Genomic DNA, 17,197 nt, shown 5'->3' with positions numbered 1-17,197 from the left:
GTAGTGAATGATAAAGATCAAATTCACCATTGATCTAGTGTAAACCTATAACATCAAAAGCCCAAAAGGTTGAAGCAAAAATGACAATTGATATTTATTTAAAATCTATAATTTCCCCACTGCACTACACCCTTTAAACTACTCTTTACAAATATTTTTTGACACTGCTTAACAACAAATACAAACATTCCAAGAGTGGTCAAAGAAAATCAGAATGCTCACGATTAGAGATGAAACCTCAGGTTGACACAAAATGATGTTTTGCTCTAGAAATGAGAATTAGGAGTGATAGGCAAATGCTGAAAAGCCACGTCTTGTCTTTTTCTTTTTTTTTTAATTTTTTTATACAGCAGGTTCTTATTAGTTATCCATTTTATACATATTAGTGTATATATGTCAATCCCAAAGGCCACGTCTTTTCATAGTGAGCCCGCAAGGTGCAGGAGCTGGCTTGCAGCAGGGAGCAGAGTTGCCCTTCTGCTTCTGCTGTCACAGAGGTACGAAGTCTCCCCAGATCAAGGCTGACCATTGCAAGGCTCGAACTAATCACAGCTCTTCTTGCTATTCAATTTCCTGTAAATTGGGATTTCTGAGTTTGAGACAAAACAAAGACTTCAACTCATCTCTCATGACCGGGGTGGGCATTCAGATGAAAACCAGAATCACCAATACATTCCCTGAGAATTTACATTTTCTGGATAAAGGGTGAAAAAAGAAAAGAAAAAGCTCTGCCTACCTCTACACATCCAAAAGATGGATATAAAGTGACAGCCCTACCCAACCACCCAAAAAAAAGCAAAGCTACTGAACAATGTTAGTGAAAAATCAAATTGCTGTGGTCACCAACCACGTTTTGGTACATCTGAGTGACCAACCCAAAGCGTAGTAGAGGTAAGAGAAGCAGAGAGACACCACAGGAAGGTACAATTTTGTGCATCTCCTCAGGATTGTGGGCAAGAAAGTGAGTAAGCAATATTTGACCGCTGTTTGGACGCTGAGGCAACTATTATAATTTGGGGGGCGGAATGTGTGTCCCATTAAAAAGAGGAGGGCAGGACTTCCCTGGCAGTCCAGTGGTTAAGACCCCGTGCTTCCAGTGCACGGGGCGCGGGTTCGATCCCTAGTCAGGGAACTAAGATCTCACATTCAGCCAGGCACGGCCAAAAAAAAAAAAAAAAAAAAAAAAAAGCAGGGGCAGGCGGGGGAGCAAAGGAAGGAAATTTTCATGCTAAAGTGGAGTCTAATTTTGAAATAAATATCTCTACTTGTATGTAGTGCTTACCTGTGTTTAAGCAAGGGTTTTTATTAGTTAGGGCTCAATAAACGTTTGTTATAATTATTATATTTACTAGTATTAGTACTCTAATCCAGCCTTTGAAATGAGCCAGATTATCATTACAGGCCAGTCTGATTTTTTTTTGGGAGATGGCTGTCTAAGGAGGAAAATACGAAAGATGAGTATCATGCAATAAAATCCATCGGAAAAATAGTTTTTGAAGCATCCCTGAAGGTCTATTTTAAAGTGTCATAAATGTCTTTATTTATTGAGTAAAAATACTTATGGATCACCATAACTGACAGAGTTAGGAGCTGAAAAACAGCCGACAGCACAAGAGAAGAGAATGTTATTACATTTGGTAAAATTTTAACTTTATAAATGATCCGGTAATTAGTTTCCTAAGAAAAATTTAATTGTGTATCTTCGGACACGTAAGAGTCATGAGATGTCAGCCTGGATGACCAGAGCTTCCAGGAGGGGGACGTGGGGGCCATAAAGAGATGGGTTTTTCTTATTCTGATAAATTTATCCAAACAATTTGCAATGACATATTTTGTCTCTATCTAGGGTTATTTGAAGGAGACTTTAGAATAAGACGAAAAACTTGTGAAGATAGGTCCCAGAATCTCCCCGCAAATTAAATGAAGTAAACAAAGAGAAGAAAGACACAGAAAGCTGTATTTGAAGCCCCTCCTTCCCTACTGCAGGTTTTCCCAACCCACGTGTCTCACTTATCTTTTTGTTCCTCCATCGGTAGGGGTGAGGCCTGGGTGCCAGGGAGAGGCGATCAGCCGACGGAGCAGAGATGAAGAGGGGGAAATAAATGTCTACATTTTTCCTGGGTCAGAAGCAAAAGCTTCATGGATCTACTCTGAACTGGAGAGCATCTAGAATCCAAGAGTAAATATACTCTGCCAGTAAAGTGTAATGAATTTTGGTGCAGGAGTTTTAACCCAAGGACAGCAAAAAAAGCCACCACCAGCGCCACCAGCATGAGAGCCTGAGGCCCCAGGTGAAGCTCCTCTGCTTCTCCCACCACTGCCCCCCCTCCAAATATTAAGTATTTTGAGGTGATAAAAATCTCAAGAGTGGGACAAGAGTGATTACTCAATAAATGATGTTAATTCAACCAGCTAAGTAATTAGGGGAAAAAAATAAGTTTCAATTTCTGTCTTATTCCAAACTAAATTCAAGACAGAATTTTATGTAGAATATAAAGCAATAAAAATGCTAGAATAAAACATGTGTGAAAATTGTAAATATATAATTTTGAAGTAGGGATTCTTTCTGAGCAGAGCACAGCAGCACAAGCCAAAAACATAGAAGACAGGCATTTAATTTGATAAAAATGTAAGGTTTCTATTTGGCTAAAAATCACATACAGTTTTTTTTAAAAAAGGAACAAAATTAAGGAAATATTTGCCACACACGTTACTGAAAATGGCTAATATCATCAACAGATATAAAAATTATTACTTTTTAAAAGCTTGACAAATGTGGGTTTGTGGGACGTGTGAGTAACCACACTACCAACTCCTAAAAACGTTTTTTGTTTTGTTTTGTTTTTTAACAGCTTTATGGATATATAGTTGACATATAATAAACTGCATATATTTAAACAATTTGATCAGTTTTTTAAAAATTTTTTATTGGGGTGTAATTTACAATGTTGTATTAGTTTCAGGTGTACAGCAAAGTGAATCAGTTATACATATACATATATCCACTCTTTTTTAGATTCTTTTCCCATATAGGCCATTACAGAGTATTGAATAGAGTTCCCTGTGCTACACAGTAGGTCCGTATTAGTTATCTATTTTATATATAGTACTGTGTATGTGTTAATCCCAATCTTCCAATTTATCCCTCCCCCGCTTACTCCCCAGTAACCATGAATTTATTTTTTACATCTGTAACTCCATTTCTGTTTTGTAGATAAGTTCATTTGTAGCCTGATCAGTTTTGACACAGTCTAAACTCATGAAACCGTGACCACATGAAAATAGTGAAGATACCTGTCACCTCCAAAGTTTCTTGCGTCTCTGTAACTTCTCCCTCCCTTATTCTTCCTCCCCGTTCCCAGTCCCCAGGCAACCAGCGGTTTGTTTTTTCTTCCTATAGATTAGTTTGCATTTTTATAATTTTATATAAATTGAATTAAACAATAGATACACTTTGTTGTCTGGCTTCTTGAACTCTGCATAAATATTTTGAGATTCATCTATGTTGTTATTTGTATCAATAGTTCATTCTTTTTCTTATTGTTGATTTGTGTTCCATTGTACAAATGCTATACACATTGTTTAGCCATTCACCTGTTGCTAGTCACCGGGTGGTGTTTCCAGTTTGGAGCTATTACAAATGGTGCTGTGAATGTCGGTTTACAAGTCTGGTGTGGACACAGGATTTATTTCTCTTGGATAAATACCTCTGGGTGGTATATCCTGATATGGAAGGATATCCAAGGTATATGACTCATTAAAAAATAAATATAGCATGAATACTTTGGTCTCATTCATGTACATTTAAAAAATACACATGATTTTATGTATGTTTCAACACCAACTTCATAGTTTGGCTGAATTCCAAAAGGAGGGCTGTTAAAAATCAGTATTCAGTTAAAACTAAGACTGGAACAGATTATACCATCATAGAATGAACTTCATTCCAGACTTATTTTTATAACTTCAAATATTGTTAAAACTGTACTAGTCACATCTTTAAAGATTGCCATCGTGGTACATGAACAGTGGTTCCACAGCACGGTCAGCTGGTGAGCAGCTCCTGTGGTCATTGTATTGCACATTTCCAACAGGTAAATAGCTCTTTCAACCAGCATCTTTAATGACGTCTTTCCTTCCCTCCTCTCCTTCCTTCCTCCCTCCCTCCCTCCCTTCCTTCCTTTTTTCATCACAGTAGAATACAATTCAGGAAGTCATTTTTCAGTAACATGTTTTCTAGAAGGAACTTTGTGCCTAAGATTTATAGATTGGTCAACTTTCCAGAATCTTTCTACTTCAGTTATTGAAAATGGTTGGCAATGAATAGGAGTTATTTCAACAAGCTTCTGTTTAAGTTTTTGAGTTCGATAGACTCAAAGCTGTAAAGGATTGTCTTCTTAAAGTAGTCTCATAGAATCTTTTTAAAATGGTGGTAAAACACACATAACATAAAGTTTACTAGCTTAGCCATTTGTGTAAGGATACAGTTCAGAGGCCTTAAGTACATTCACATTGTTGTGCAACCATCACCACTATCCATCTCCAGAATTTTATCATCTTGTAAAACTGAAACTCTGTAACTGATTAAACAATAACATCCCAATCCTCTTTCCTCACAGCCCCTGGCAACCAGGCTTCTACTTCCCATCTCTGTGAATATCTCTACTCTAGGGACTTCATCATATAAATGAAATAATACAGTATTTGTCTTTTTGTGGCTGGCTTATTTCACTGAGCGTAATGGTCTCAGGGTTCATCCATGGAGTCTGCCCTGTTGAATTAGAAGAGTGAGAACAAAATTTGGGGTCCCTCCTTTTTCTTATACTTGTATACACTCTTTCTTATGTCTAAATATATACTTCTATACACTCTTTCTTATGTCTAAATATATATGGCTATTGTTACATGTGATTTTGGAGTTTTTCTTCTTTGGAAAGTCTGAACTGATAACAAAGCTAACATTCTGCATTTGATTCATTTTTAGAAGATGTGAGGAATTCCCAAATGAATCTTTTTTTTCTTGAAATGATCATGGCCCAATTGGAATTAAATAACAAATAATTAAAATTCTTAAGGGATATTTTGTTCATTCACTTCAAACAAGTCTACAGATAGTAGAATTTTGATATTCTAATCTCCATTGCTGTCCTTGTATTGATACTTAATTTTTAAATAAACATTTGTGAACTCAAAAGGGACTTTTTAATCTTTCCTAAAGTTATTGAACTCTGTCTTCGTATTTGCACTGATGATCTATTGTCTCATTTACTTAAATATTTGAAAATTCTAAATGATGGCTTTTGTTCACAAACTTAACAGCTTTTACATTAGTTATTTCAACATTTTTCTTTTGCAATGGTAAATTCAAACTTATACTTTAAGTGAAAGAATTTCAACATAAAACACTTGGGGTGACAGTTCTCTCTAAATTACATCTAGAATGCCTCCTATGTTTAAAAGTGATTGTTCAGATGAAAACAATCAATGACTTGCCTTGTGTGGATGGATGGTCTTATGCTGATTAGTTAGCTATGATGATAGCCTAATCACAGATGGACAAAATTTTCCATAAAAGGCCAGACAGGGAGTATTTTAGGCTTTGCAGGCCAGTTTCTATTGCAACTACTCAACTCTGCCACCTAGTTTAAAAGCAGCTATCGACAATTACCTAAACAAATGGGTGTGATAGGTTGCAATAAAACTTTATTTACAAAAACAGAAAAGAAGCCAGACTTGGCTTGAAGGTGGTAAATTGCAGACCCCCTGATGTAGATGATAATTGATCACGCACAAGACTAAGCATGCCAGGACTGACAGTAAGTTGGCATTTGACTGTTCAGTCTTCCACAGGCCAAAGATGAAGCCAAATAGCAGAATTTGTCAGAACACTGAGGCCAAACTGAACTACAGAGCTTCCAGAATATAAACCAGAATGTGCATTACAAAGCATTTGGGAAGATAAACAAATAATTGTCAGTCTTAATTCCCTCTGGGAGTGGAAAGGAGGCAGGGGTAGGGAAACTTTTCCTTCTGCTTTTACATCCTTATTTACTCTGAATCTTTTATCACGTGCATTTTATTACTTTAAATTTAAGACATTTTCCTCACTCAATGATTTGGGATACATAGAATCAGAGTTTGATACTTTGAATCAAACAAATACTTGCTGTTGTGACACTTTCTTTTTAAGTAGAAGATTAAAATTAGCAGACTTTCTGAAATTCTCCTGTGATGATCGTAGGTGGCAACTCATATCAGGATAATATGACTTAGTCTTTTTTCTGGCACACGGCGGTCATTGCAAGATCAACCTACGATGCCAGTCTATGTGCTCAAAAGGCTAGAAGATGTATAAGCGAGGAACATATTGGACTAAATAATATCAAACGTCATGAAATGTTTAATTTGATTCATTGATTCTGTTTTTAGTCTTCTCTTACCACAGTGATCACATTCTTGGCAACAGATTTTTTCCAAAAATGATATTATAATTCATGATAATATTGTGCTATGAGGCAGAATATTTATCAACAAACCTTGGAGAAATATTAGTGACTGAAGTGTCTTGAGTACTTATAAATGATGCTATGCTAAGTGCTTACCATGGATTATAATAATCAATGCTCACTACGTCCTTACAGAGTGGGTGCTAATATTATCCCCATTTTACAGATGATAAAAATGAGGCTTAAAGAGGTTTACAATTTTGTGGAAAATGGCACAGTAGTGATTTCTGAGATTCGAACCTAAGGAGTCTGATCTGAGTCCTTCCTCTTACTCTTGATATTTGACCCAACGGGAGAGGATAGAGTGAATCATTCAGAAAACATTTCAACTTGGCCGTGGAATGTACTCTATGACTTCCCAGTGGGTAGGGAGGTGGGAAGATGACACCAGAGTCACCTCCCTACATGTTATCGCCTTAGAATATTGACAAAAGTTGGCATTCCATTTCTGCCCAAATGTCATCTGGGCTCAAGGGGAAAACAGTTAGCACTTTTCAGAGCATCTGTAAAACTTGTTCAGGCTTTAAAATTCACTGGTGTTACTGGACCCGCTAACTGAAGAGTAATTGTATTGAAAAAAATCAACATCCTCAATTCAATTCCTCCTGTAACCTCAATGTTCTAATGCAGCAGAAACACTACACGTTTTCTGAAAATGCTTGGGAATGCCAATAAACACACGATTAGAAGCAGGCTGAACTGGTGTGAGGGCCAGATGTGACAAAGGAAAAGAAACAGGCAAGATAAGAAAGAAGTGACGAGTGGCCAGGCCAAGGAAAGAGGAACAGGAATCTTATTGGCAGAGGATGAAGCAGCATGTGTGGTTGGCATGTGTAGCTGAAAGAGGAACTAATGTGAACATTCTAACAAGGAGGGTCCCTCAAATCCTTGAAAGTCCATGTTTGCCCTCTGGATGACTCGGCCCATATAAGGATAATATTCACAACCAAGCCAAGTTGCTGCTAACTAGAGCTGTGTGAGACAGCCAAGCCAATGAGACAGGAAGATCAAGCCCATGATGGCCCAGCAAACTCTCGCCGTTGTGCTCGAAGGTTCCTCTGTCTTTACTTTTGTCTCTTTTTGGTGAGGTCTGGCTGAAAACAGAGTAGTGAAACTTGTAAATAATTTACAAAATTTATTTCCATTTTTCTTGTCTGAAGTCCAATTCCTTCAGAGCCTGGCAACTCTATGGTCATCTAATTAATCTGAAAATCCAGCATAATTGATACGTGAATGGTGCCATGTATAGGAGTGTAAACACCACACTTTTCAGAGTTTAAATTCGTCGGAGTTCTTAACAACTGGGCTTTAACGTCTCAGCCATTAAATGAAACATCATGTAATCAGACGACCACGTGCCCACCGAGAATGAAAGCACTAGGTGATATTTTATCCTAGGGCTACCTAGCATTTGGTCAATGAGTACTTCAGAGCATTCACTGGCAAGAAAGATGGCAAAATATATATATATATATATATATATATGTGTATATATATATATATATATATATATATATATGTATATATATACACACACACACACACACATACAGCAATGTGTGGCATCCGATATAGTTCAGTGGTTTCTAGATCCACTCTACATCAGAGTCTCCAGAGGGTGCCTGCCAAGCATATTCCAAGGCTCTTTCTCCAGAGATTGTGATTTGATGTGTCGGAACAGGAAACTATTTTTAGCAAGCCCCCATGTGCTTCTGGGATTTTGGACTGGCTTTTGAGAATGGCTGTGTGCAACGGATCTTCACAATCTCTGCCCCACTCTTATCACCCAGCCTCACCCAGCCTCATTCCCCTATCCAAGGGCCCTTACTTCTACCCAAGTCAGTCTTGCAGCTGCTTCTCTTCTTGTCTTCTGCCTAATCTAGGCTGTCTTCCATGTCATGCTGGTATGTCCTCCAACTTTACAACCACTGGATATATTCCCTCCTTTCCCTAAAAAGTATTTTTACTGAGTGCCATTGGAATACATTGGGCATAAACTTTAAATGGGAGAGAACATAGAAAAGGGTTGGGAGGGTGAGAAAAATACTACTGGAAAACTTTCAGATTGCTTAAGTATACATTTTGGAAGGAGCATTAAAAGTTACACAAGAGGCTGCTTCACACACAGCGGGCTTCCCCTTAATCCAGATGGTCTGACCACCAGTTGAGAGGGGACAGAGAAACATGGTTATGACATCATGGGGATGCAATCATCAAAATCCAGACTGTAGAGAGCTCCAGAGTTTGCTAGTCTGAGTGTGGTTCACAGACCAGCAGCATCCACTTCACCTGGGGGCTTGCTGGAAATGCAGAATCTTGGGACCCACACCAAATTTTCTTTTTTTTAAAATAAATTTATTTATTTATTTGTTTGTTTTTATTTTTGGCTGCTTTGGGTCATCGTTGCTGTGCGGGCTTTCTCTAGTTGTGGTGAGCGGGGGCTACTCTTCGTTGCGTTGCACAGGCTTCTCATTGCGGTGGCTTCTCTCGTTGCGGAGCACGGGCTCTAGGTGCGCAGGCTTCAGTAGTTGTGGCACGCTGGCTCAGCAGTTGTGGCTCGTGGGCTCTAGAGCACAGGCTCAGTAGTTGTGGCACACGTTGCTCTGTGGCATGTGGGATCTTCCTGGGCCAGTGCTCGAACCTGTGTCCCTTGCATTGGCAGGCGGATCCTTAACCACTGAACCACCAGGGAAGCCCCCAAATTTTCTTTCTAAAGCAGAATCTACTTTTAAAATAAGATGCCCTAGGTGGAGGGTGGGATGAATTGGGAGATTGGGATTGACATATATACACTATTGATACTATGTATAAAATAGATAACAAATGAGAACCTACTGTATAGCACAGGGAACTCTACTCAGTGCTCTGTGGTGACCTAAATGGGAAGGAAATCCAAAAAAGAGGGGATATATGTATATGTATAACTGATTCACTTTGCTGTACAGCAGAAACTAACACAATATTGTAAAGCAACTATAGTCCAATAAAAATTAATTTAAGAATTTTAAAAATTAAAAAATTTAAAATGCATTTATATAAGCAAAAAAAAAAATCCCCTAGTGATTTGTGTATACTTTAAAGTGTGAGAATACAACTCTACTGGAAAAGACACTCAGTATCTTTTATAAATAAATTGCAAGAAAAGAGAGAGAGAGAGAAGGAGACATACAGATGAAAAGAGATTAAGAGGTCTGTTGACAAGATGCAATGTGGGGACTTGTTTGGATTTGAACAAACCAGATATAAAAATTTTTTTTGAGATGGTAGGGGAAATTTAAACACTGACTATTAGTATGCAATAATATTAGGGAATCACTGTCAATTTTTAAAAATAAATGAATGGTATTGTAGTTATTAGCAAGAAAGAAGAGGCTTATCTTTTAGAGATATCTACTTTAATATTTATGGATGAAATCATATCACAACAGGGTTTTGCTTCAAAGTAATCCCACAGTGGAGGTTATGGATGAAACAAGATTGGCCATGAGTTGATTACTGTTGTACCTAGGTGATGCCCACATGGGAGGTTACTATATTATTTTCTCTTTGCAGTGCAATCCTAACACTGAGTACCTGAATTTAGGTTAAATTTCACAGTGTAAGGGCACAGTCCTTCACAAGACACCCCCTCACTTCAGACACCAGCCATAAGGTCCAGGGTCCCCAGGTCACGCATGCTCCTGACCACTGGCTACAAATTCAGGGGTTTCCACTACCCCCTCAGATTCAATAATTTGCTAGAATGACTCAGAGCTCAGGAAAGCACTATAATTATGATTACAGTTTTATGATAAAAGATACAACTCAAGACCAGCCAAATGAGGAGACACACAGGGCAATGTCGGGAGGGCCTTGAATGCAAAGCTTCCATGTCCTTAGGAAGCAACACCCTCCTGGCTCATTGATACAGAATTACCAACCAGGAAAGTCACCAGAGCTTCCATGTGCAAAGCTTTTATTGGGGTTTCATTTTGTAGGCATGATTGATTGAATCACTGGCCATGTGGTTGAACTCGGTCTTCAGCCCTCCTCACCCTCCTGGGAGGTCAAATGTTGGGTTGATATCATGTGGCTCAAAGCCCTAACCCTCTAATCATAAGGCTGATCTTTCTGGTATGGACAGTCCCTGTCCTGAGTCATGTCATTAGCATAAACTCAAGCATGGTCTCCGGAGATTATATTACAGGAGTTTGGCCTTACACATTTGTTGGGACTGGTTAAAGAATCTCTGTAAGTCTTCTCACCTGATACTGGAGCCTGGAGTCTAGATGGTGGGGAGTTATGAAGAGAAAATGGATGTAAATTGAGGAAGATGAAGAACATGCTGGAACCCAGGACAGACTGAAACCCATGATGATTGACATTGCCCTTCCTCATGGAACTGAACATAGGCACCTGGTCCAGGGGTCAGAGAAGGTGAGGGAGGATCCAGGGGAAGTAGAGCTGGTGCCTCTGCTGCTTCATGCTGATGAGGTGAGTTAGCACATTGGCAGCAACGTGTGTGAGCTACGGAACGGCTGCCCTTTCCCGTCTGCCTTCCAAATCTCACAAGAATCTCCCTTGGGATCCACCATAACCCAAAATATACATGAAATGAAATTCTGGGGAAAGTAGTTCAGCATAGCCAAATTGATACATTACAAAGCCACCACACCTAAAAAAAAAAGTAAATATTTGTAAATCAACCAGTGCCTGGATATAATTGTTTAATGGCCAAGCTACTTCACAAAGAAAACTAAGACATACATGGTAAACCCAGTCCGTCACTGGAAACACACTTGTCTTGTCCACTATTATTCCTTCTCCCCTCTAGTCTAAGAGGATGAGATCTCCCACCAATGCTCCACCTGATCTGGATTCCATCCTTTTATACTCTCCCAAGGATCATGCTCTGTCAATTAACTTCTCATGTCTCTGGTTGAAACACCTTATGTTCTGACTTGGTGACTTCAGTTTATTAAAAAATTTTTTTCTCATGATTCTCTAAATCCCTCTAGTAAATACTCTTTCTTTCTTTTTTCACAACAGCCAAGTTTCGAGAAGGAAAAGTCTACTGGTGCTATTGTCACTTCTATAATATGATTTTACCACATTATTTGAGAATATTCAATTGTGCTGTAAATAACAAGGGAAACAAACAAGTAGAATAACAGATGAAACTCATAAAACATGTTGAGGAATGATAGCAAATGTGCTAAGTTAGAAATCTGTTAAATTAAATATAAATATAAACAGGGCATATGTTTGATAAACATAGACGAAAAGGATGGAACAAACCAGAATGCTACTTGTAGATAGGAAGGGATAGAAGGACCACTTAAACCTAAAACATTAATAAAGCACAGATCATGTATCATCCTTATGCCACATGTAACCTCTGCCCAAGATACACAGATAAATCCATAGCTCTTCAGCAACTTATTGGTGAGTTTCAGTTGCGTCCAAGCTATTTGTCCCTCCATCTCTTGGAAAGAGTAAGCATGTGTTGGCTCCAGATACTTTCAGTCTTCTGAGTCCCCTCGCTCACCCTCAACTCTGGACCTTGTGACCATACTGGCAGCAGGGAATGAAGACGAGAGACAGACAGACAGGGACAGACAGAGAGAGAGCTGTGGCTCATACACCCAACTTGCACCCTATTCTCATGGTGATAGCATCCTTCATCTCTTTCCCTTTGTTTCTTGCTGTGTGTTTTAAATTTATTCAGTAAACCTTGTGATTCAAGCATCTTAATTTTTTTTTTTTTGGCCACGCCACACGGCTTGTGGGATCTTAGTTCCCCAGCCAGGGATTGAACCCGGGCCCAAAGCAGTGAAAGTGCCGAGTCTTAACCACTGGACCACCAGGGAATTCCCTCAAGCATCTTAATTTTTTTGTTTTTAATAAATTTATTTATTTATTTTTGGCTGCATTGGGTCTTCATTGCTGCACGCGGGCTTTCTCTGGTTGCGGCAAGAGGGAGCTACTCTTCATTGCGGTGCACGGGCTTCTTATTAAGGTGGCTTCTCTTTGTTGCAGAGCACGGGCTGTAGGTGCGGGGGCTTCAGTAGTTGTGGTGCATGGGCTTAGTTGCTCCGCGGCATGTGGGATCTTCCCGGACCAGGGCTTGAACCCGTGTCCCCTGCATTGGCAGGCCGATTCTTAACCACTGCGCCACCAGGGAAGTCCCAAGCATCTTAATTTTATCTCAGCTTATTTCATGAACTCTCGGACAGCCTTTCTGGTAGTGGGATTGAAGGCAGGGTGACCAATCTGTTCTGCTTGCCCAAGGACTTTCTCAGTCTTAGCACTAAAAGTCCAGCATCCTGGGAATCCACTCAGTCCTGGGCAAACAGGGACGGTTGGTCACCTGATTGGAGGTAAGCATTGCATCAAATTGACTTCCCACTGCAACAACCTTCTCTCCTCTCCCTTAGGTCCTCAGCGGAGGTGATCTGGTAATCTACTTTCTAACACCACGCTACCAAAAACGTTCTCACTAAGATCACTGGTTACTTTCCTTTTGTCAAATCAGATGGACGCCTATTTTATTTCATTGAAGCAATGGACATTTTCATTGTTTTTTCTTTCTTGAGACTCTTTTCTCTTAGCTTCCGTCACATCTCTTGCATTACCTAGATGCTTTCCAGAGTGAATGTGGCTCAGATGGACATCAAGCACCTAAAATCCAAAAAGCTCAAAGCTGAACTCTTTATCTTCTTCCCAAAAGTCTTTCTTCCCGAACTTTCTACCTTTCACTGCTGTATCTCCACCCACCCAGCTACTCAAGCCAGGAAGTAAGTGACCCTAGACCCCTCCCCACCCCCATACATGTGTTCCGTATTGGTTCCTTTACAGCTTCTGGAACACTCACCAGCAGCTGCAAGGGTCCCACTAAATCAGGTTCCTATGGTATCTATCTGCTTGCACTTTCTCCCTACACTCTCCATCCCAGCTGGCCTTATCCCTTACCTGCCTCCTCTTGGTTAACTTTGAGCTACTTACTTACCTAGACATTGGTCTGACACGTGCTTGGATACTGTCTGGTCATTTCTCCTAAGCTCCTTTCAGGTAGACCTGCAATGACATCCTAATCCCGTTGTGTCAGGGGAGGAAGGTCACAGAGTTGCCCCTGCTGTTGGTTTCACCTTTGTTCTTCTCTTTTCCTGTAACTGCTACTCCTCTTCACCACCTCATCCCTCCTTGGCTGAAATGCTGCAGAAGCCACTTAACTGGTCTCCCGCCTCTAACATTCCCCACCCCCAATACATTCCCTCTACTGGCCTTCAATTATCTTTGAAAACGCATATCTTGTTAAATCTTGTCATTCTCCCACTTTGATCCTTTCAAAAATGCCTTAGCCGGACATGTAAAGCCCTTTCTCTTCCCTTTATACTCCCTATCCTGTCTCAGACTTTATGCTTCTGCCATGCTGGCAATTTGCAGTACCTGATGAGCTGTGGTCATTTCTCATTTTATGTTATTATCTCATCGTGAAATGCCCTACACCCCTCACAGCTGCCACTCTCTTGTCACCAACCAGCAATAACACACTCAGTCCCCATCTCCCATGTGGCCCACGGGCAGTCTCCTGCATGCCCTTACAGTCCCAACTTGGTCACCTGTGCGATCAGCACCACCCCTAGTCTGGTTTGGATGCCCTGGTAGATGCTCCTATGTTACCTTGGCCTTAGGTTACATTAACACTCATCAGACTATCACAGTTATATATTAAAAAAAAATAATACTCTATCTTTCCCACTAGATTGTGAACTTCTTGAGGTCTTGCATCTCCAGAGCAAGTTTTCGGCCTATGGTAGGTTTTCCATACATTTTTGTTTGTTTGTTTGTTTTTGTTTTTGGCCATTCTATAACTTTATTGGACAATCAGCAGTTAGTTCTCACCTACATCAACTAGCTGTAGATTTTTGAAAAGTGGTGAGGTACACAGGCAACCAACGTTCAGAGCTTGTTTGGTGAATCTTCATCGTCATCATACTTTCTGGACAACCGCACATGGATACGGTATGGAACATTCCTTATTCCTTTGGCCCAGATGGCTTTGTTGAGCCTGGCGTCAATGCGTACATCTGGAGTTCCCGTCTCCTTCATTGCAAATTTCCGGATTTCTCTGAGTGCCCGAGAGGCACGTTCCTTGAAACCCATTCCGTGGAAGCACCTGTGAATGTTGATGGTGTATTCTCTGGTCACCACCTCGTTGATGGTGAAGCGGCCCTTCTTCTTCTCACCACCCTTCTTTGCAGGAGCCATCCTGCCGGGCCCAGGTTGGAAAGGAATCCATACATGTTTATTAAATGAATAAGTAAGTAAGCAACCTGATTAGATAAATTATATGAGAGATATGCCATCTGCATTCTGTCCTCTCACTGGTCTATTTGTTCTGCGCCGGGTGCAAAGAGAGAGAAGGAATCATGCTGGAGACCCTGGGAGGAATTGGAGAGAGCCCTAGATCCGTGTCCCAGGAAACAGATGAGTGCCCATCTAGTGGTGGCAGCAAGGAGTGAACCAAGATGGCACAACCAAAGGGTCCTGTGCATCTGGATGTTTCACCTGCCCTGGATGCCTGAGCAGGGGACAGAAAGAGGGTCTCCACAAACTGCTGCTGCAGTATCTTCTTCCAAGTCATTCATTTTCTCAATCCCCACTATTCCAGCCTTAGTTCAGTTACTTCCAAGAACATGGGCCTCCCAGCAACAGGGGAAGGAACGTGTAATCCAAGCCCAAATGACACAAACACCAAAATCCCCACCGTCTTTTCCATAGCACGGTTATCCGGATTCAAGAGCCATTTGCCTATGTGGTAACTCATTGTTGGCACTTAAACATCTCTGCAGTAAAACCATAGTAAATATTCAAGCCACATTAATCTCCCTTCAAACTGAGGTGACAGGTAGGACTTTATTCCTCATGCAAAGGGAGAAATTGCTTTAGGAAACTACTTTTAGGTGTGCCCAGTCTCGTGGAATATATTCTTTTGTTATGATGATTATCCAATGTTTTCATTTTTAATGGGAAATACAAGCACAAGTTCCAAATTTTAAGAAGGAAGTGTTTACAGCAAAATTAGGTCTCCCTCTCACCCCTGGCCCATGGCTACCAAATTCCCACCTCGACAGCAACCAACTTCCTGTATGTCTTGCCAGAGACGTTTACTGCATTTATGTTGGCATGAATACACCTGTGCACGTGTAGAACACACACATGTACATGAATTGATTTCTCAATAGGGTATGGACTCTATCTGGACTCTGCTTTAAACTGAGGCCACAGATTTCCTTATCCTCTTGTCATTCCTGTCCTCTGTGACATAATGAAGCACAAAGGTTGGGGACATGCACTTGGCCTCACCTGCACCATCCCGGCTGCCACTTCTCCGCAGTCAGCAGACGGCTGTGGTGAGTATCTCTTCCACTAGTCAGGAGGTAACCCATTTTGCTGCCTACTTCCAATTTAACCCCAATGCAAAGAAAGTAGGGCAATGTCTTTGTATTTTCTAAATCAAACACATCTTTTCAAATAAAAGAGAAATATGCCACAGAAGAGTTTCAAAATTGAGGTCTGTTTTGAAATCTTCAAGCAAAGCAGCAAAATGATGAAGTTGACAAGACATCTGGAACACAGGTGGTAAAAACGAAGAAAATCACAACAAAAACCATATGCATCAAAAGATGGATCTACACCAAAGAGAAAAGATGAGCAAGAATACTAACATTTTCAATCCCTATGATTGTGGAGGGCGTAGAAATGCTTATTTTTCGTCTCTTTAAAGCAAACTTGCCTGTTCCCTCTTTGTAATAATTTGATTGCATCTATTTACCTTCCATTTCACTTTATTCACTCAGTTCTCAGCCAGCCCCATCAGCTTGAAGGGCCAGCCTGGATTTGCACATCTTTCCATCATGACCATTGTGGGCTGGCAATGGGTTTGCCTTCCTCCCTTCCCTGAGGAGTACATGAGGGATTTGCTTTGGATCAGCCCGTCAACTGCTGTTCACGGATTGCTGGCTCTGCATGGCCAGACTTTTAGATAAAGGCAGGTTCCTGCTCTAGTTGGGTTGACATTATATAAAGAGCTCTGGGCTGTAGATTCTTTAACAGGGAAAGAAATGGCCAGACTCACATGCAAGGTAGGGGAAAAAAAGTTGCACGAATGTGATATAGTTCAGGAAGGAGATTGCTGCAAATACTTAGAGCTGGAACTAAGACCTGAAATGAAGGGGACCTCTCTGGTGGTCCAGTGGTTAAGACTACACTCTTCCACTGCAGTGGGGCATGGGTTGGATCCCTGGTCAGGGAACTAAGATCCTGCATGCCTCTCGGGGCGGCCAAATAAATAAATAAATAAATAAATAAAAATGAAAATGTAACATTAAAAAAAAAAAAGACATGAAATGAGGGTAGAGCAAGACTGGGACACAAATCTTTCTTGCTTGGGAAGTTTCTGAGTCACTGATTAAAATTTGCCATCATGATTGTTGTTTTTTTTAAAAATTTATTTTATTTATTTATTTTTGGCTGCACTGGGTGTTCATTGCTGCACGCGGGCTGTCTCTAGTTGCGTCGAGCAGGGGCTACTCTTCGTTGGGGTGTGCGGGCTTCTCATTGCGGTGGCTTCTCTTGTTGTGGAGCACGGGCTCTAGGCACGCGGGCTTCGGTAGTTGTGGCTCGCGGGCTCTAGAGCGCAGGCTCAG

General features: G+C 40.6%; 1 pseudogene across 1 annotated transcript; it reads right to left on the bottom strand.

Annotated features, from left to right (window-relative positions):
• Positions 1-2,766: 2,766 nt before the first annotated feature.
• Positions 2,767-16,845, bottom strand: LOC309610572 (large ribosomal subunit protein eL31 pseudogene; annotated as a pseudogene). Its single transcript has one exon. The product of its transcript is annotated as a large ribosomal subunit protein eL31 pseudogene (transcript).
• Between the last annotated feature and the right edge of the window lie 352 nt (positions 16,846-17,197).

Source organism: Balaenoptera borealis (assembly GCF_965194805.1).
Source record: "Balaenoptera borealis genome assembly, chromosome: 14".
Lineage (NCBI taxonomy): Eukaryota > Metazoa > Chordata > Mammalia > Artiodactyla > Balaenopteridae > Balaenoptera > Balaenoptera borealis.
Note: the sequence above shows the minus strand (reverse complement) of the source record. Positions and strands in the feature narration are given on the sequence as shown.